General features: G+C 33.9%; 1 pseudogene; it reads right to left on the bottom strand.

Moving 5' to 3' along the window:
* Positions 1-12,264: 12,264 nt before the first annotated feature.
* On the bottom strand, positions 12,265-13,155 carry LOC134249577 (uncharacterized; annotated as a pseudogene).
* Positions 13,156-15,807: the final 2,652 nt, after the last annotated feature.

Raw genomic sequence — 15,807 nt, 5'->3', positions numbered from 1 at the left:
AGTCTTCAAGTGTCCAGCGAGGTCTAGAAGATGATTGTGCAAGCTAAACAATTGGCCCTATTAGAGTTAATTAACAATTTAGTTGAAGATGGTACTTAATTTTGAGGTTTAAAAGTGTATCTAAAAAAATCATATATTTATCGTACTGAAACAACGATCTTACTCTGGCTCTAATATTTTAACTGTGGCGGAACTATGGCGCAGATTTTTTTAGACTATGGCGCTAAGGAATTTAACTTCGGCGGGGACGTCACGTTAAACGGTCTATGGAGAACCCTGCCTTCATCCATAGACGATAAATGGCAAACGTGGTTGAAATTGGTTGAGCAGTTGTTGAGAAGAAGCTGAAAATACTTAAAAGATAGGACGCACGACGACGGCTTGAGTTTTCTCTGGTGACCATAAATAGTGAAAGTATCGATTATCACCGAGTGTGTATGATCGATATGTAGTGATTTCTCAGTTGGATTCTAAATTGCTCGTTTGTTGTTTAAACGTCTCTCTAGAGAATATTTCCACTCATAACACTGACTTGCCGATGGAGAGCTGCAAATTTTGCATGCGACTTCTAAGTTGGTAATGATATCTGAAATAGAAACATTTATGTTCATAAGTTAACACATATATTTTTACTCAGTATTCAAAGGTCATATAGGTGAAATGAAAATATTTAAATATATTTTAAAAGAGTTTTCAAATACAAAAACTAAATATTATTTGAATTTCTTTAATTGGGGAAGGGTGGTGGTGGTTAAAATTTAAAAAATATATTTTGGAGATCAAATAAAAAAATTTATGAAATTTTAATGCAAAGTATTATTTTTGACAATTTGAAATCAAAAGACTTTACAAAAATCAACAGCTTAAAAACTCTCGACTTTTCCCACGATAAATTAAAATTCAGCCTTTTTGATATCATTGACAGCTGCTTCTTCAATAAAAATGGAACTCGTAAATTCACTTAGCTTGTCATTGGTCATTTGCAAAATTATTTTGTTAAAACAAATTCTGATTGCACACATATTAAGTACTCTGACGTTGACATCAAGAAGATGATTGAGTTTCTGAATGACAATATCTATGTGGTTTTTGGAGACCAGGTATTCCAACAATCTATTGGAATTCCCATGGGCACAAATTGCACTCTGTTATTAGCAGACTTATTTTTATATTCATATGAAGCAGAATTTATGCAAAATCTTATGCGCGAAAAGAAGAAAACACTTGCTGTGGCCTTCAACTCGACGTTCAGATATATCGACGACATATTGTGAATTAATGATGGTACATGTAATTTCCATTCCTACGTCGATACGATATATCCTGGTGAGCCTAAGATACATGTAAAAGATACCACAGAGTCCGAATCTTCTGTTTCATACTTGGATATTTTACTTGAAAAAGACACTAATGGTAATCTAACAACGAAACTATATCATAAACATGATGACTTTAACTTTTCTATCGTCAACTTCCTTCACTTATGCAGCAAAATACCTTTTATCACGTGCATACGGAGTATATATATATCTCAGTTTATTCGATACGCAAGAGCATGCTCTACGTATGAACAATTTCTAAGACGATGTAAATTATTGCTCTGCTCTTATTTTGTATTGTTTTATGAACTTTGAGATTAAATTATGTTCGTCATCTCCATATCCTTCTTCATGCATATAATGTGTCGCTTTTTGCTCAAGGGAGGGGCGGCAAAAGTATATAAGAACAAATGAAATCCTGTAGAAAGTTTCAGAATTTATCTGTTTTCAAAAAAGTAATTCAGGTACTTTGATAATGATGATTTGAATATTACTGGACATATCACATTCAATACTTTAAGGGTTCGGGTTGTGGCCATTTTTAGACTATATTGATCTCCTCTAGAAGAAGAGCTCCATATGACGATATACAAAAACTAGATGCTGTCATGAGACAACAATACCCGCACTATGGTGTTTGCCTCTAAATATACACTCATTCATATCGGACTTTCCAAGGAAGAAGTCAAAATAATTCTATAATTATCACCGTACATGTATTCGTCAAATTGAACATAAAATTTTCAGATGACCATATCAACTCTGAGCCTCACATATGTATTTTAAAATACTTAATTCATAACCAGTCTGAAATAACAGAATTTAATTAATGATTGAAGTAAATTACTTAATTAGATTCAAATAAATAATTTTCCCATAATTTGGAACTTTTTAAATTAATTTCTCAACGACATAAAATATTATTTTAGTACAAAGCGTTTTTGATGAATTTATCAAAATGTGCAAACTGATTTTAGTACCTGGTATTTGGTCGGGAAAAAAACCCATTGAAAATACAACCCGATTAATTTGTCAATGCCTATCTCCCCCCCCCCCCACACACACACACACACACTCTCTCTCACTCTCACTTTTTTTAAAAAAACATAGTTTAGTTTATTACGATAGTTTGAAATTTGTTCTTGTACTAAACAGTTTTATTTTTTACATTCACATTGGGTTTGCGTCACCCATTATCATATTTATAGATATCACCTCTCGGCACACCTCGGCCAATTCATACTGGCAACGGAATCAGCAAAGGTTTGTCGAATGAGATTATTTAGCACATGTATGCTGACGATGCAGTGTGGTCAGTTAAAATTATTTGTGTTTTAATTGGATTATATGGATTATATTTCATGAATTCGTTGTCACGACCTATGACATTCGGTAAGTACAAGATTTAGTATAGATTGCATAAAAATAAATAAATGCAAATGGTTAGGTTGAAGTTCAAAAAGGGTCAACATGGTCAAAGATCATCGCATGCCACAGTCGACAAATTTCACATTGTCAAGTTATCTCCCGTTGCGGACATTCAGTATATAACAGACGCAGATCCAGAATTTTTTTTTCAGAAAAAGGGGGGGGGGGTGTCACACCTCAGTCAAAAAAATCAGCCCAAGATTTCCTGAGATGGAAATAAAAAATAATAATAAAAACAATGATAGTGGAGTCCCTGTTTTCTAAGGGGGAGGATGTCCAAAGTCATTTTTATTCTCTACAGTACATATATAGTCTTATTTAAATAACTGCTAATTCCAGGGGGGGGGGGGGGTCTGATCTCCCTAGCCACTGACTCCCTGTACCTGAAATGACAATTGATCTTCTGACTCCATAATAGTAGAAAAATTTTTCATTTGACTATTTATACATATTTTCTTTCCTATGTTTATGTATTTTTGTTTGTCCACGGAAACTTTAACCTTGCCCATATTTTTTAAGTGGATTGGGCTATACACATGGCTTCAATATTTTATAGGTAAATTTCTTTTGGCAAAACCTTTTAATGGGTATCACCAATTTTGACCTCTTGATCTCTTGACCTTGGAGTTTGACCCAATTTTACAAGAAAAATACCTTGAACTTGGCGTAAGTTTTGAACAGGTGGTGCTAGGACTTTCATGCTCTTACATGTGTAATCATTGTGAACTTTCAACAGGTATAATTATTTTTGACCTAGACCTTAGAGTTGAATCCAATTTAACTTTAACCTTGGCAATAACTTTTGAACAGGTGAGGAAGTTCTAGGGATTTCTCCCTTTTTTCACATTTGTATTCCTTGTGACAAGATTTTCCCTTTGATACCAACAATTTAGACCCTTTGACCTTGACCTTGGAGTTTGACTTACATTTGAGAAACTTCAACCTTTGCCAAAAGCTGCCATAACAGTTGGTGTCACAACAAACAAACAAATTACTAAAAAAAAAACACAGAATACATGTACATATTTTATATTCAACAGATATACATCTGGTCATATCTCTAGTTCTCCCTTGAATGAGACATGGTGATATAAATTTTAAAAAATAATTATAAGAGTTGAAAAGATTGTGCATATTGAAATATACTAAGCTCTGCGGATGAATTAGATATACCAGTTTAGCTTTATTTTGCTACCCAAAGCACCTTGATTAACTATTTATTAGCATACTGTTTTCTGAAATGTACTGATTTCTGTTGTCCATCTGTTTATCTGCAAACTTTTCACATTAACTTCTTAAGAACCACTGGGCATTTCAACCAATTTACATTTAAATATGCAGGGTACTTTTTAAGCGCCCGGATCGATAGATCCCGGGCGTATATTGTTTTTGTCCTGTCTGTTTGTCTGTTTATCTGTTTGTCTGTTTGTCAACTTTAACCTTGGCCATAACTTTTGAACAATAAGGGATAGAGACTTCATATTTGGTAAGCATACTCCACTAATAAAGTCCTTTCAAACGACTTCAAGGTCAATGACCTTGTGACCTTGACTAAGACTTATATGCTAAAAATAGCTTTTTCCACTGTTTGTCATAACTTTTGAACCATAGGAGATAGGGACTTCATATTTGGTATGCATACTCCACTAATAGAGTCCTTTCAAATGACATCAAGGTCAATGATCTTGTGACTTTGACTGTGACCTATATGCTAAAAATAGCTTTTTACACTTTTTGCCATAACTTTTGAACCATCAGAGATAAGGACTTCATATTTGTTATGCATACTCCACCGATTAAGTTCTTTCAAATGACACCATGGTCAATGACTTTGTGACCTTGACTGTGACCTATATTCTAAAAATAGCTTTTTCCACTGTTTGTCATAACTTTTGAACCATAGGAGATAGGGACTTCACATTTGATATGCATACTCCACCGATAAAGTCCTTTCAAACGACGGCAAGGTCAGTGATAGGGACTTCATATTTAGTACGCATACTCCACTGATTAAGTTCTTTCGAATGACACCATGGTCAATGACCTTGTGACCTTGACTGTGATCAATATGCTAAAAGAAGATTTTTTTAACTTTGTTGCCGCCGGGCGCGTAGTGTTTCACAAACACATCTTGTTCCAACATAAATTTTCTTCTCAAGAACAGCAAAGACATTTATTGTCCCCATTTTTGCTAAAGGTAGGGTACATTAAATCTCATTTGTTTGTCAATCTGCCCATCTGTCACAATAAAGTTAACCTTGGTCATCATGGTCGTATATTTTGAATGAGAAGAGATAGGACTTTTATATTAAACATGTGTATTAGTATTAAATGGGACAATACCATTCTACATACACTATGATTTTCATTACCCATGATCTTGAAGTTTGACCTAATTTCCTTAAAAATATTAATTGCTTTGAATTGATCATTTTGAAAGATAAATGAAAGGGCATTCATATTACCTGTGATAAGACCTTCCAAAATGTATCATGACTTTTTGACTCTGTGACCTTGACCTTGATGTTTAACTTTGTTTTCATTAATGTTGTATTTCCTTTTCATTGAGAAGAGATTTGACTTTCACATTTCAAGTGAACATTACCCATAACAAGAGGCTCCCAACATGCTATGATTTTTTACCCCTTGACCTTGATGTTTTAACAAAATTTCAAAAGAGTGAACTCTCCCAAAAGATGATAAGACCACTGTTTAAAACAAAAAAAGGAGTTTAGGGAAGACTGGGCTTTTTCCATAAAAAACGTCATTTTTCAACCCTCATTTGACCCCCCGGGCAAAATCAAAATTCTGAAACCTAACTGCACATCTACATGACCCAACCAACCATCTCCCAAAGATGATTAGGATGCTGAATAAAATGTAAGAGGAGTTCAGGGAAGATGGGGCTTTTTCCATAAAAAACATCATTTTTCGACCCTTATTTGACTCCCCGGGGCAAAATCAAAACTCCGAAACCTACCTGCACATCTGCATGACCCCACCAACCATCTCCTAAAATATGATTAGGCTGCTGAATAAAATGTAAGAGGAGTTCAGGGAAGATGGAGATTTTTGCATAAAAAACGTCATTTTTCGACCCCCATTTGATCCCCCAGGGCAAAATCAAAATTCCAAAACCTTACTGCACATCTACATGACCCCACCAACCATCTCCCAAAAGCTGGTTAGGCTACTGAGTAAAATGTAGAAGGAGTTCAGGGAAGACGGGGCTTTTTGGACAAAAAACGTCATTTTTCGACCCCCATTTGACCCCCCGGGGCAAAATCGAAATTCCAAAACCTTACTGCACATCTACATGACCCCAACAACCATCTCCCAAAAGATGATTAGGCTACTGAGTAAAATGTAAGAGGAGTTCAGGGAAGACGGAGCTTTTTTGCTTAAAAAACGTCATTTTTCGACCCCCATTTGACCCCCCGGGGCAAAATCAAAATTCCAAAAGCTTACTGCACATCTACATGACCCCACCAACCATCTCCCAAAAGCTGGTTAGGCTACTGAGTAAAATGTAGAAGGAGTTCAGGGAAGACGGGGCTTTTTGGGCAAAAAACGTCATTCTTCGACCCCCATTTGACCCCCCGGGGCAAAACCGAAAATCCAAAACCTTACTGCACATCTACATGACCCCACCAACCATCTCCCAAAAGCTGGTTAGGCTACTGAGTAAAATGTAAGAGGAGTTCAGGGAAGACGGAGCTTTTTGCTTAAAAAACGTCATTTTTCGACCCCCATTTGACCCCCCGGGGCAAAATCAAAATTCCAAAACCTTACTGCACATCTACATGACCCCACCAACCATCTCCCAAAACCTGGTTAGGCTACTGAGTAAAATGTAGAAGGAGTTCAGGGAAGACGGGGCTTTTTGGGCAAAAAACGTCATTTTTCGACCCCCATTTGACCCCCCGGGGCAAAATCGAAAATCCAGAACCTTACTGCACATCTACATGACCCCACAAACCATCTCCAAAAAGATGATTAAGCTACTGTGTAAAATGTAGGAGGAGTTCAGGGAAGAAAAGTGTGACAGACGGACGGACGGACGGACGGACATGAGTAACAACAATATACCCGAACTTTCTTTAGAAAGTGCGGGTATAATGATCAAATTTTAAAACAAAAATTTTTGAAATTTTTCTTTGCCTACTGATAGCTGACAGCTGAAGATATCATATCTAAAAAAAAATTAAGTTATATCTAGTGGTTAATTTGTTGACCCCCAGACTCCTTAACATAATCATAAAAAGATTCTACATGTAAATTAAATCAGAAACTAGAATTAAAGAGAATTCAAAAATGATGAATTATCGTTCAGCTTGGTATGCTTCTATTAATTACTGCTAAGAGACAAATACCGCAGTTGTAGATCTTGATTACTACCCCAGGCTTGGGTGGTAGAGGGTATCCTTTTAAAAGTGAATTTCTTTGTGATTCTAAATTTATATTTCTTCACTTAAAGCATTTATGTTAGTTTAAGAAATGATGTGAAACGTGCCTTATACAGTGTAGATAAAAAATTATTTTATTACAACGTTTATTGGGAACGTTCTTCTAATAAACTATTTTCCATATATCAGTAAGATATTCCACCGAAAAATAAAAAAAATATTTTTTTTATTCTAAGGCAAAATAATATAATTGTTTGAATGTGTGTAACATATTTAAAAATAAATCTATTTTCATTGGTTGCTTAATGTGTAAATTAGATCCATATATAGAAAAAATCATACTAATAATGGTACCAAAGGGAAATAACTCCAATAAGTTTTAATAACAGTTTGAAAGTAACTGTAGAACATACCTTATAGTGTGTTTAAAAAGGTGCTATAAATGTGATCGAATTTTGCTCCTGTGTCTAGAATAGGAATATTAATATTTAAGCATAAATATATAGAATTTGTTATACATCATCTCAATGTTTATTTAAAATCAAATTAGAATGTTTTCTTTTGATAAACTGACCTTTGAAAAAAATTACCTTCTTTGATGTGTATACGACATTTAGATATATATCGATGACTTATTCGTCAATTAACAATATCCATTTCCATTTCTACGTGTATGTCGATACGATATTTCCTGGTGAGCCTGAGATAAAAGATACCACAGAGTCTGATACATTTGTGTCATACATAGATATTTTACTTGAAATAGACGTCAATGGTTATCTTATATCTAACATGCTAAGCTCTATGATAAAAGTTACGATTTTATATTTTCTATCATTAACTTCCCTTACTTTTGCAGCAATATGCCTTCATCACCTACATATGGGGTTTATATATCTCTGTCGATTCGATACGCAAGAGCTTGAACAATGTTCGTTATCTCCATATCCGTCATTGAAAGGGGGTATAAAATAAACTACACTGTAAGCTCTGAAACCATTTATATTAAGAGTGTTATGTACGTTATTTGAAGTTTTCCATCAATTATTGTGTTGTAACATATTTCAAAGCATTAATTACATCAAAATGAAATTTGATTGCTTGTAATTAAACTTTAAAATATATATGCAATAAATGAAATTTATAGAATTATCAAAAATGCTGAAATTCTAGTACGTTCTAAGTGTTGCATACATGTACCTATTTTGTAATTAAAATGTTGCAGCATTTGTTTGTGAATGTTAAAAGTGATATCAATAATATATCTCTTTTTAAAATGACTTTACTTTAAACTCTAACTTCAAATTTGTCCCTCTCTCCATTACCACTCCAAGTGTGATAAATTTCTCTTCATTTTCTCCCTCGTAAACTCCTCCGAAAATATATCTTTTCTTGACTAGTTTGAAAAACAACAACAAATAGTTTAGGTTAGGTGCGTTCGTTATAAGATCGCATTTATAATCAACAATCAACTTTTAATGACTTAATATATAACACAAATTTATATCAATTGACACCAACATCGACAAAAACACAACTGTACACGTATATAATGTTTAAATACAATGCATTGCATAGTTCTTAGGGCGGGGATGGGAAGGGAAATGTATGTCCTTGAAATCTTGTAACGAACTTCGCAACGACCAAAAACACGCCTGGAACACTATTTATAGTAAGCGCCAAATCACTCGTGCATGCAAAAATTACTATGAAAAGATCGGACATTTCCGTAAGACGAAACTCAAAAACGTAAAGAAATTCATTTATTTTCTCCCTCGTAAACTCCTCCGAAAATAAATCTTTTCTTGACTAGTTTGAAAAACAACAACAAATAGTTTAGGTTAGGTGCGTTCGTTATAAGATCGCAAACTAACAAAGGTGTATTAGGAATGTTGACTACAAACCCAGATTCATAGACACATAAAGCTTTTTCTGAATACTATCTTCAATATACCCATCCTTCGCTTTATCAGAAGACCAACGACCATGAACTTTCAGAAGTCTATCGGGAACATTATTGTTGGAAGCAGCGGTAGCACCCCCGCTCCACAAACTATGCAATGAATACTTAGAACTGTCAAGGTCAAAACTGCTAAATGCGGATAACAAAATTCCTCTTGCTCTAGTGTGAGACAAAGATTTTGACGTATTGCAAGACTTGTGAACCCCTAAAGATTTCTTAAAGATAATATACTTGTAAACAAATAATCACTTGAAGTTACACTTAGTTGTAATAATGCAATATATTTGTTTAACCAAGAAATCGGACACAAATCATTCCCAGTTTTTGCAATGACAATCACATTCCCTCTTCTGTACACATCATTTTTACTTTTTGGAATCTTTATTTCTATGTACGCATCTTTCCATTTTATGTCACACAAACGAATATTTGATAATTCACTATAACGTAGAAATCCAGAAAAACCCAAAAGGCACATGAGGAATGTTCGTAACTTCAAAGCGTTGTCCGGTTTTTTAAAGTATTCATCCTTGAGTTTTAATAGAATTTCCGTAGTAATTGGTTCTTTCTTATTCACTGGTTTTGAAAGAATTCTTTTTCCGCCTTCAAGAATGAGCTGTAAAAACTGATCATCACACGGATTTACACATGATGCTTGAGAATGAATCCACATGCTGTAATAGTAAGCATCTAAAACTGAAGACGACACTCTTTGCTGAATTACGCTCCCGAGAAACAAGGAAACGGTGGACACAGAAGCGGGAAGATGTTGAAAATTATGCTTTGAACACCAGCTCTCAAAACGTCTGAAGTAAGAATCGTATTTTTGATTTGTCGAGTCCGATTTCGCACATTTGACGACCTGAGGCAACAAATCTACTAGAGCACCCAGTTGAGGATGTTGTTTGAACTTCAAAACATCACACCAATGGTCATGACAGTTCTGCAGTATATATCTGTCAATATATCAGAATAATAAATGATTAGATACAATTTAAAGAATATAAGATTCAAAAACTAACAAAAGATAAACGCACAATCCAAACATATATCGGAGTACAGTCCTCCTCTATTGATTAATCAAAATCTACATATAAAGAGAAAACAGTCATCTCTTTTATACAAATATGTTCCACCACACATAATTCTAAGTATATTATAAGAGAAAACAGTCATCTCTTTTGGGAGTACAGTCCTCCACACGTAAAAGTTCTGTTCTAAATCCATCATATTATTAAGAGAAAACAGTCATCTCTTTTTTTTTTAAATGTTCATATGCACATAAAAAATACTTATACTTATTGCATCTATTTTTAACACAAGCACATTACTGTTAAACTTTTCTGCAGCAAATATACTATTTTTATCAGAACCTGCGCTGAAAAAATTTGCAGGTTTTTCATACTCAACATATTTCTTAATAAACCATCTAAATTTTCCTGAAATATCAACAATAACTGGCACTACTAAAACATCCTTAGCACCGCAATGTATGATATGGTTAATGGATTTGCTTATTAAAAGTACCGGGGGGTACTAACCAACTTAAATCCTGAGACCAGTCAAATGCAAAAGCATCAACCCCACTAGTGCCTGGCGTCCAAAACTGGGAATACATTTTTTTTTTACTTTGAAATTAAAAGAACTAGCAAAAGTATCGCAAGTGAATGGTCCCCAAATGTGATCAAAATATTTAAAAATACTCTGATTTACACCCCGGTCGTCAAAGTCAAAAAACTTACTACAAAAATCAGCTTCTTTGTTGTGTTTTCTGGGAATCCACGCTACAGATAATTCTATATTATTCAAAAGACACATGGAATAAATAGAAAAAGCTAATTTTTGCGATTCATCTTTCATGCTACCTGTTTGTAAAATTTTAATTACATTTTGATTATTTGAGTATAACTTCACAAATTTGTTGCGCAGAACATGACTAAAAGTCTTAATGAAAAGAAAAACTGTTTTTAATTCCCTGTATGTAGAACTTTGCGTTTTTTCAAAATCGTCCCACATTGCGTGAAAATACTCTTTGTTTGAATCGAGCATTACGCCAGCTCCGGCGAAATCGCTCGCATCAGTAAACACTATTCTGTCGGGACTTCGAAACCAAGGAGAGATAACTCTATTGGGCACGTACAACACATTTTCAAGCCAAAATTCTAACTCGTCGGCTGTCGGCTTAGGTATTTCCAAAATTTGGTCCCAAAAAGCTTTGTGAGCAATAACAATAGAAAGATGCCTTGTAAACATTTGACATATTGGACCTAAAGCAAACTTGAAAGAAATAATAGAGCCGACAACTGACGCTAAATCCCTGACTGAAACGTGCTTTTTGTTTTTATGTTTAAAATCTTCACACGCAGGTTTTCCAATTTGTTATGTGGAATACTAATAACACCTTGACACATATCCCACTCAAAACCCAGCCAATCTAATTTCTGAGAAGGTTTCCATACACTTTTTTCTTGATTAACAAGAAAACCTGCGCGCGATAGATCCGCCTGAATGATGTTTGACATATACATACAATTTTCTTTTGTGTCGCATAGCCAACCGTCGTCTAAGTACATAAATATAGGAAAAGAACAAGCTCTCCAATGTGCTACTAAAGGTCTTAATGTTTTTGTGAAAATGTATCCCGCAGAACTTAAACCAAAAGGTAATACTGTGAAGACAAAATATCTGACAATTCCGTTAATTTTCCAAGAAAAACCTAGATATTGATAATGATCCCAGTGTATATTAATATGATGGTACCCACTGGTCAAATCAAATTTCATCATATAATTCCCTTTTTTTCGCAAAATTTAGACCTTCTTTTGTCCCTTCAAATATCACCTTTCTTTTCTCAAAGAAAGAATTAACATGTCTTAGATCCAGTATCAACCTTTGCTTTTTGTTCGCAGTTACCGAAACTGTTAATGGATTTACACAAAAAGGAACTTGAAAGCATTCCAAAATCAGATCTTTCTTCAAGAGGTCAAGAATATATGTTTCTAGAAAATCTGAATAATCTAAAGCAGATTTATTATTTTTCAGAAAAATTGTTTGAGGAGAACTTTCAAACTCTAATCTGTAACCATATTTTACAACATTCAGAATATAATCAGAAGGTTTCAGTACATTTCCCCAAAATTGTTGCGAATTTTTCAAACGATCTTTAACAGAAATTGTATTCTTGAAATCTGATTTAACATCAAGCAAACAAAATTCAGCACAATACTCAACTTTACTGTTTTCTGGGTTCTGTGGAATCTGAGGTTGCTGTGGCCTCGGGAACTCTGATTGGCCGTGCTCTTTGCTGTAGGTCTGTGTAGGGGCAGAATTTTGCAAAATGCCCGGGGAGTTGACAATAAAGGCAATTGACGTTGTTTCCCGGCACTTGGTAGTTGGGCCTGAAGTATGAAGGATTGGTCCTGTTGTTAAACTTTTGGTTGTACCCTGTGTACTGTTGAAATCCCGCACTCCCGCAAAAAGCTGTCTAGGCGTGAGGCCGTCGAAAATCCCGGGCTTGGTCGACTGAGACTCCTTACTGTAAGGGAAGTATCTTCTCTTCTTTGCGGCTGCTCTTGAAATAGCGGTACGGAGTTTAGATGCGTCCACAGGATTATCAGCCAAATCAGAGTCAGTGTGTCCAAGCCATGTTTATCGGCTATGCGCAAAATTTTATTTCTCTGGTGTAAAGCCGTACATCCTGTTCAACAAACAATATTTAAACCGAAATATGCTGTCGCATCATCTGTAACTACAATTTAAAGTATTTTAATGTTTAATAATAATGATGATAAAAAATGGTAAGAAAAGGAAAATGAAGACTAACAGAAGACAATTATAAATACGGCAAGAAAAGACAGTACAACCTGTTACATGTAATTTGAAAATAAGAGAAGGAAGGAAAATGTATGTAATAGACACTTGCAAATTATAAGAGAAAAAGAAGAGAACAAAACAAAAATCTGACACAGGATCATAAAAATCTTTAACCTTTAAACAGTTTGATTTCACGCTTCAACAGAACAGATAGAAAGGTTATCATTACTGATATTTGAAACATATAAAAGTCTCTGATATACTAACAGTGTTCATATTTGTAATACTCGATAATTCTCAAGTTTTCTTCCAGTATGACTCTGTTATAAATTTAAAAATAAAACCAAGAGCTCTCAAAAGTGTTAAAAAGAATTTGCTCTGCAATGATGAAGCAAATGAATTGCATTCCTCCCCAAAAAATTAAAGGGACTCTTTAAAGATAAAAGATATTGTAATAGAAGTTGATGAATAAAAATGTACCAGCAGCATTATAAAAACAAATTAAAACGATTTACTCTAACATTCATCAGAGCCTCTGGGGGACTTTGTCTGTTCATTGACTTTTCGAGAATACATGTCTAACATCTGGATCACCTAATCCACCTTTAAAAATCAATTTTGATACACTGCTTAAAACAGACATGTCAAAAGGCTCTTTGGGTGTACTTGAATGTCCAATAAAATGAATACTTAATAATTCTTTAACAATATTATAAAACTCTTGTTATCAAACATCTGAACATTTAAAAAAAAATAAACATCATGAGAAATTTCACTTGCATGATAAAAAGGAATTAAATTTTTGTTCTGTAGAACTTTTATCAGTTATAAAACAAGAAACAGATTCTAAAATACTTTTTCGATCACATTTCTTACCGGAAATATCAGACAACATGTCTTCAGTGCTATTTACATACTTTCCTCTCTTTCAATCTGACGCGTCTCTGATACCAGCAGTTAAAGATTTATTTCCAGCATTAAATTATTAATCATACAATGTTCTCCTTTTTTGTAGTTGCATCTCTGTGCATTTTAATACCTTTAGGGTTTAAAAGCTCATCTTTCACATGTTTTCTTGATAAAACACCTATTTCACTAGATTGATTAAACTGCAGTTGTACTTGTACTTTGTTTTTTTTTTTTTTACATTACTGTAAAAAAGATTTAAAACGAATTCAACAACAGGAGAAATATGTTGCACACCAATATTACATGTGTATTACTAATAAAAAAAAATAATATAACTCTCTTAACTTAAAGTTGTAAAGTCTGCTCTTTGAATTATCTCTTAAATCTACCTTTTTTCAATATGTATAAATTCTTCAGACACTTTAAAAGCATTATTTTCATCTCTTTCTGCATTCAGTACGTCTATTTCTTTTTTCGATTCTTCAAGATAAAATTTCAAAATGTTACACTGAACACCCTCATTTACTCTATTGTATTTCTTTTCACATTCTTTCTTTTCAAAATCATTTACCTTTTCCTGCAATTGTCTAACTTTCAATGACTTTCTTTTAAGTTTCTGGTTTATAGATTTCACATATTTAGTTTTTCTCGCAATTTTAAGTTTTCTACTTCAAGATTTTCTTTCCTTCTACCTATTTCTTATTTAATCTTTTTTTAATTTGCTGCAAATATCACTTGGTGAAGGAGAAGCTGGCGAGGACTCAGAAGTAGATCAGGACGTAGAACAAGTCGACGTGGATACAGAACAAGTCGTTGTGGAAGCACAAGCCGATGTGGATGCAGAAGTTGATGAGGATGGTGAATTTAACGAAGGTAATGAGACAAATGATATGGATAGAATGGTACAGAATGTATGTTAAATGTTTTTCTTATTCACTGGTATATTGTGAATATTTTTTTTATATGTCATATTTTTCTTTATTGTTGTAACTGTTAAATTTTCAATCTTTGTAGTTTTTTTTTTAATGTTCTTTTTTTTGACTTTCAAGAGTAAACTTGGCTCTATTATTGAAGCTGAATCTAAATAAAGGCAGTCACAGATCTCTTTGCACGTATTGGCAACATTGCATCGTTTTTTAAAAAAAAATCACTAACAATCTCATTTATTAAGAACATGGTGCTTTTAAAAGTACAGTTAATTTGAATTTTACTATATATATGCTGTATGAGTGAACATAATGACAATACATTGGCAAGCCTTACACATACATTTGTAACAACACAAAAAACATGACGACACAAAACAAAAAGCACATAGAAATTTGATCTCTTTAGAGAAGTGAACATGCTTCGCCTACATCCTTTTCTCTTCATAGGCTTTCATTTATTGATTCTGGAAGACATGAAGGCTTGCGAAGAGAAGAAAAGTGGATGTAGGCGTAAGCCTTTGCAATTCCAGAAAGAGAATAGTAGAAGCTATGGCAAGTTTATGAGTTGTTTTACGTTTCTTTTTTTCCTTTGTTATTCACGGCAAGAAAGCAACTAGCCAGTTGTTTTACATTAATTTTTTTTATACTATTGACTTTTTTTCTTTGTCCAGGAGAAGGGATAGGTTGTCCAAGAATTTAAAATTTTGACAATTGCGAGTTATACAACCTTCTTTGATAATACAGTCAACCTCATAAAAATCTCTTTTTTAAAGTTTGTTGGCAATACATGAGAAGCGATTCATACATTGCAGTCCCGCATTGATACAATTTCTATTCTATAGAAGACACGAAAAGCGATTCAGACAATGCAGTCAATTGCCCAAACTGGAAAATCCTTTTTCGTTTTCGTGTGGGTGGGGGAAGGGGGTAAATGCATATTTTTTTAATGCCAATTCCTTTAAATACCCATCTTTCCCATACAATACTACATTTCCTTCATATTACTTTACATTAGTAAACATTGGGGGTGGGGGCAACAA

The sequence above is a fragment of the Saccostrea cucullata genome, unplaced genomic scaffold, assembly GCF_032062105.1.
Source record: "Saccostrea cucullata isolate Sc308-1 unplaced genomic scaffold, CSIRO_AGI_Scuc_v1 ctg1023, whole genome shotgun sequence".
In the NCBI taxonomy this organism is placed as follows: Eukaryota; Metazoa; Mollusca; class Bivalvia; order Ostreida; family Ostreidae; genus Saccostrea; species Saccostrea cuccullata.
This window is presented reverse-complemented; position numbering and strand designations above follow the sequence as displayed.